This window comes from Rhinichthys klamathensis, unplaced genomic scaffold (genome assembly GCF_029890125.1).
Source record: "Rhinichthys klamathensis goyatoka isolate OS25496 unplaced genomic scaffold, OSU_Roscu_1.1 h1tg000015l_1, whole genome shotgun sequence".
Lineage (NCBI taxonomy): Eukaryota > Metazoa > Chordata > Actinopteri > Cypriniformes > Leuciscidae > Rhinichthys > Rhinichthys klamathensis.
This window is the reverse complement of record NW_026606567.1, coordinates 1,445,759-1,452,187: the sequence shown is the minus strand read 5'-3', so window position 1 is coordinate 1,452,187 and position 6,429 is coordinate 1,445,759.

Genomic DNA, 6,429 nt, shown 5'->3' with positions numbered 1-6,429 from the left:
AGGATGAGGATAATATAACACAAGGCAGAGTGACTTAAATCTAAATTAAATAATGTACTAATAAAAAAAGAATAAATTAAAAAAGTGCACAGTTTGACAGCTTCCAAAGACTTTTCAATTACTTTTCAAGTACTCTTTATAAATTGTCAGGGTAACATTCAGGGACTGCATGCTTTTCTCTTTGATGCAGTTTGAGAAATATAATGGTTGTTTTGTGCATGCAAAGGAGCTCTGGTGCAGAAACACACATCTGTGGTGTCTTTATATATGCACATGTATAATATGTGCACACATTATTAGCAGACTTTAAAAAGAGACAGGGTTTATTTTTTAGGAGGTGTGTAAATACAAGCAGCTTGATGTCCAATGCTGCTGTTCTGGAGTTTTTTATTTATTTATTTTTTTACCAGCAACAGTGAAATGCCTTGAGCATGTTGGATTGTAAAGCAACTGCAGCGGCTTGAGAACTATTCGTTACTCATTTTGAAGCCATAATCCATGCCTTTCCAAAAAAGGCACACACCTAACTTAAACATCAACTTATTTTATTTATTTATTTTGAGTTAGTTGCCAAGGCAACATTTCTAACTTTCCTTTACATTTTTAAAGTTTTTCATCAAATTCATTTTTAAATTTCACCTAATTTATCTTAATTTATCTAAAAAAAAGTATTTCAGCTTCATTTTAATGAACAAAAAATATTTTTAATAGTTTTAGTTAACAGCAACACTGAGTTGCACAGTGCTTCCATAAGTGCCACCTACTGTCAGAGAATGAATTTGCATTTTAATTCAGCCCTGTTTTCACAAGTTGTTGTCATGACATTCAAAAAGAATTATATTTAATTGCAAAAACTGGAATATGAAACGAGAAGTCACAACTACATCAACATAAATGCAAACGAGACCGAACCCTGAACAAAGGAAACTTGTAGCTTATAAGCTTATAAACACAGTGAGTAATCAAGGGGAAAACAGAACAGGTATAAATGACTAATCAAAATCCATAGTAACAGAACAAAGGGAACAGGAAACAATGAGAAACAAACCAAAACAAGACCTAAACATAACAATTGATCTGAACAGACAAATCGCAAAAATTGGGCTCAATTTTTATGCCAAACAGGCCTTTAAGTGAATTTAAATTAATTATAGAATGTAGTCAGGGGCGTAGCAGCCATTATAAAAGTGTGGGGGGTGGGGGGGGGGGGGGGGGGGGGGACAAAATGGTGTGGTGATGTGACCCAAAGGTCAGTCCTTCCAGAAAAATGCAGAGTTTTTTTGTGATTGTTGCGGGCAAAAATCCTTGATTATGCGGCGATGGAATATGCAGGATATTTGCAATTTTATTTGATGAAATTGCGGGAACTTGCAAAAACTGCGGTTTGATGAAAAAGAGAGAAAAAGTGATTCCCCAACACCCTGTTCTCACTAGGCTACTACCTTAATGTAAAGAGCTATTTCTTATTACTTCCTATGATAGGCAAACATACATCACAGAAAGTGCTGGAATATTTAATCTTGTTTTATTTCAGACCTTAATGAACACATGGCTCAAACTTACAAAACATTGATGAGTCAAACAAGTTCTGTAGCTTTACAAAAGGAATATGCTACAACTTCTGTAAAAATGAATAAATAAAATATGAAAAAAATGTTTCCTGTTTTACAGCTTTTTTCTTTTTTTTTTCAATGATGTTCATGTCGCGTAATTACGTCACTTCATAACGTTCCCATGGCAACAGGGGGAAACGGCTGCTCTCGTGTGAAGTAAACGCAACATTTTTCAACTTTCTGCTAAGATATATGTGACTTTTTTTTTTGCAACAAAAATGCGGGGATTATGAAATCATACAAGCCCCGCATATTTTGCATGGAAATCGGCAATTTATACGGCAAAAGTGCGCCGTATTTGGAAAAAATGCCCCCGCATAAATATGCGGACTTTGGCTGATTATTGAATCATGCGATCGCATAATCGCGTTTTTCTGGAGGGACTGAAAGGTGATGTTCATAATAATAAATTCTAGATGGTAGCAATTAGCATTTTACAGCACCCTAGTGCCAATTTTGGGAACATGCCATGATAGTTTACAGCAACCTATTTTTGTGAAATCATACTCGAAATAAAAAAATATTGCAGGACTTGGGACTTTCAGACAACTGTGGACATCTATACTTTATTTTTATGAAATAAAGATATTTTATGATATTTACAATATTTCAGTTAAACTACACTTGAACAATAACTTTTATCTTACTTCTTAACAGTTGGACCAAAAAAAGTGTTCAATGAGTACAGAACAGATTACATCTAGCCTACAGTAATTTTATACAACAGACATTTTATAAAAATATATCAATAAAACCTAAATCAATGTATTCGGTATTGGACATCGATTTAACATTGACATTAGATGTTGAATTTACATTGAATTTTGGTCACCCGACGTCGCAACCAAAATTTAACCAAATATCAATGTCTTATGACGTTGTGTGCCTGCTGGGAATAATCTGTCAAGCCCCGTTCACACTACAAGCAACTTTGTCGCTGCATGTCGCCAGTGGCTGGCGATGAGGTCGCTAGTGGGAGTTCCCACTACTGGTTGCCTTTATGAATGACATCCAATGATGTGGAGAAGGATCATACGCGCTCCGCTCCTATTGGTTGTCGCTCCCGAAAGTTGCTCCTCATTTGCATAAAGTTAAACAGATCTCAACTTTGTCGCGTCGCCAGACACGCCCCATCCGGTCGCCAACGGTCGCTGTCGCGCGTGCCGCCGGAAGTCGCCCGCTCACCATTGAAATGAATGGTATCACGTCGCATGTAGTGTGAACGGGGCTTTATGTCTCATTTAGACGCTTTTATCCAAAGCTACATGTAGGAGAGCATTTAACACACACTCGGCACAATCCGGCGCGACGTGACGAGGTCCATACGGGTTCTGTTGTCTTACACGTCTTACAGCGTTACAGTAGGTTAAATCATAACAAGGAAACTTTACGTGTGATTCATGTCATCGTGACATACTGTAACAGTGTGTGTTTGAAAAAAACGATGTAGTCCTCTGCTTTTTTTCTGGGGTGCATTAGACGGCCAAACAGCAAAGCGACTAAACAAACACGAAAATTCGCAAGAGCAACAAAAGATTTGAAGCTCATGGCAGACGCGCCCAATAGATGCTTCGCGCTGTGATTGGCTGAATGTTAGCTCACTCAAGTCTAAGTAACAAATCAGAGAACACGGGCGGAAATATTGGCGCTGAGTAAAAAAAAATGCGGGGGACAGAATCACCTGTTTCTAAAAGTGCCCCCCGGTTGCCACGCCCCTGAATGTAGTACCATATCAGTTTTGGCCAATATCAGCCAGTGGTTATATTTAATCAGTATCGATCGATATGGTATTTTAAAATGTACATGCTCTATTCTCCTAACTTTACATTTAGATAACTTGCTGTCATCTAACACTTAGAACTTAATGTGAGGGTTCTAGATTCAAAGTTTTTTGTTGTTGTTTTAATCATTTTATAACACTCTTAAATGTAATCTTCATTACATCTCAAAATGAATATACATTTTGCATACTGTACATTATAGTTAAATTCACTTGTGGCATTTTAAAATGGATTTTAGTTCCCTTTCGAAAGGGAACTCGCACTGCGTCAATTGACGCTTTGGGGAACGCCTCAGGCGTGACAGGTGACTGAAATCACAATCAAATCACGGCAATTACATTGACCGGCAACAGCTGCTGACATCATTAACGTGCAACCTGGAAGTTTATAAGGGCACCTTGCACAAATGACAATCATCTTTTCATCTTCAGGGACTGTTCTGTCTGTAAAGCGTTTGAGAAACACGGTCTGAGGACCATAGACAGGGCCAGAGAACCAGTCAAGTCAAGTCATCTTCATTTATATAGCGCTTTTAACAATGAATTGTTTCAAAGCAGCTTTACAGAGATAAACATATAATTTAAGGTAACAGATTGTTTTGGCGTTATAGCAGTTCTTGAATAATGTTACTTCCAGCTAAAGTTAACTTTGATTGATTCACCTCCGTCGAAATGATCAGACTTTAAACGCGAACCTGTGATTAACGCTGACGGCGTTCACATGCTCATTCAGAATTCTATAGTTATGTGCTTTTTAAAATATTTGCGCAGGTTTGTAATTCATACAACCCAGCCTAAACAAACTACTTTTCTTGCCTATAAATTTTGATACAGAATTTTGTTTTATTTTATCACTTCGGGGTACGCGAGCCGGAATTCACAGCGCTTTATCTGTAGAGTGGGAAAGGGATCCTCCATAGGGAGAGGATAGTGGATACTTCAGCACTGCATTGTCATCGGGTCCAGGCGAATCTCCTTCGTCAGATCTGGACACGGCCTGGATCCGGCAGGCTGCGGGAAAACCTCGGGATAAACAAAGACACTAATATTAGCGTAGATGCCATTCTTCTTATGATGTAGCGAGTACATCAAGATTTAAGGGAAGTGTTCCCAGTTCCGGCTGACCTAATCTATGCAGCCTAACATTGAATTTATAGAAGTCTATAATGTATTATGTGTATGCTAGGTCAAAGAGATGTGTTTTTAGTCTAGCTTTGAACTGACAGAGTGTGTCTGCTTCCCGGACAATGGTAGGAAGACTGTTCCAAAGTTTTGGTGCTAAATAGGAAAAGGATCTCCCGCCAGCAGTCGATTTAAATATTCTAGGTATTATCAACTGGCCGGAATTTTGAGATCGCAATAGACGTGAAGGACTATAATGCGTTAAGAGCTCGCTCAAGTACTGCGGAGCTAAACCATTTAGTGCTTTGTAGGTAATCAACAATATTTTAAAATTTATACGATGTTTAATAGGGAGCCAATGCAGTGTTGACAGAACCGGGCTAATATGGTCATATTTCCTGGTTCTGGTAAGAACTCGAGCTGCGGCGTTTTGAACTAGCTGTAGTTTGTTTATTAAGCGTGCAGGGCAACCACCCAGTAGAGCATTACAATAATCTAGCCTTGAGGTCATGAACGCATGGACTAATTGTTCCGCATTTCCCAATGAGAGCATATGGCGTAATTTAGATATATTTTTAAGATGGAAAAATGCAGTTTTACAGATACTAGACACGTGGCTTTCAAAAGAAAGGTTGGTATCAAATAGCACACCCAGGTTCCTAACCGACGACGAAGACTTGACAGAGCAGCCATCAAGTGCTAGACAGTATTCTGGGTTATTACGTGTGGAAGTTTTTTGTCCAATAATTAGAATCTCTGTCTTTTCAGAATTTAGTAGTAGGAAATTACTAGTCATCCAATTTTTTTTATCAGCTATGCATTCCGTTAATTTTGTGAATTGGTAAGTTTCGTTGGGTTTTGAAGAAATATACAGCTGAGTATCATCGGCATAACAGTGAAAGCTAACTCCATGTTTCCTAATGATATCTCCTAATGGTAGCATGTACAGAGTGAACAGCGTGAACAGAGTGAACCAGTGTCGCCTCTCGTATGCCCCCTCCATGGAGGAGTAGGTCACAGAGAAGGCGAGACTCCCGCAAGAAGAGGGATCTGAGGGAGGTGATCCAGCACAAACACACACAGCCCTCTCCTCTCTTCTCCGACTCCCAGGCGCTTCTTACATCAGGCCTGACGTTGGGCCCATGACGAGAAAAACGTTCTGATGGCTCGCCTTGGCTTGGTTAGTGAGAGCGCCTCTTTCAGGTTTGTGAAAGGCATTAGACCCCATGTTCACAAAGAACTGTTTGGTGAGTCTTCACTTCGCACGCCGCAGGTGAGCTAATTTTTGTGAGCAACTAACACTAAAATGTTTATCTCTACAGACCTTGTTCCCTGTATAGAGTTATGGGGTCATGTCTAATGTCGTAAGGAAAGGTAAGAAATGTTTTTCTTAGGGCCCTGAAGTCCCCCTGTTAGGTGGCTAGAACGATAGAGAGAAGCACCAGTTGTTTGGGCTTCTTTTGTGAGTATGTGATGGCTTCCCTTGTTGTCATGTGTAAGAAAGCGAGGTGTGCCACCGCTCATTCTAACTCTCAGGGGCACGTGGTTGGTACTCCCCCGTTGACACAGGGTAATTTGCTCTCAGCTCTGTATCTTTTCACCTCACACCATGGCTTGGATTGAGAGGGAATTTCTACACTCTAAAAAATGCTGGGTTGTTTTAACCCAATTTTGGTTCAAATATGGACAAACCCAAACATTGGGTTAAAAAAGTAATTTTAAAATTCAACCCAACGGCTGGGTTTGTCCATGTTTGACCCAAAGTTGGATTGAAACAACCCAGCATTTTTTAGAGTGTAACCTTCACTTCGTCTTGGTCTACGAAATACTCCCCCTTAAAGCCAGAACATTGCCATGAGCTGATGCCCATGCATATAGATAGTAGGCCCCTGAATCTGGGGCCTCAATTGAGGC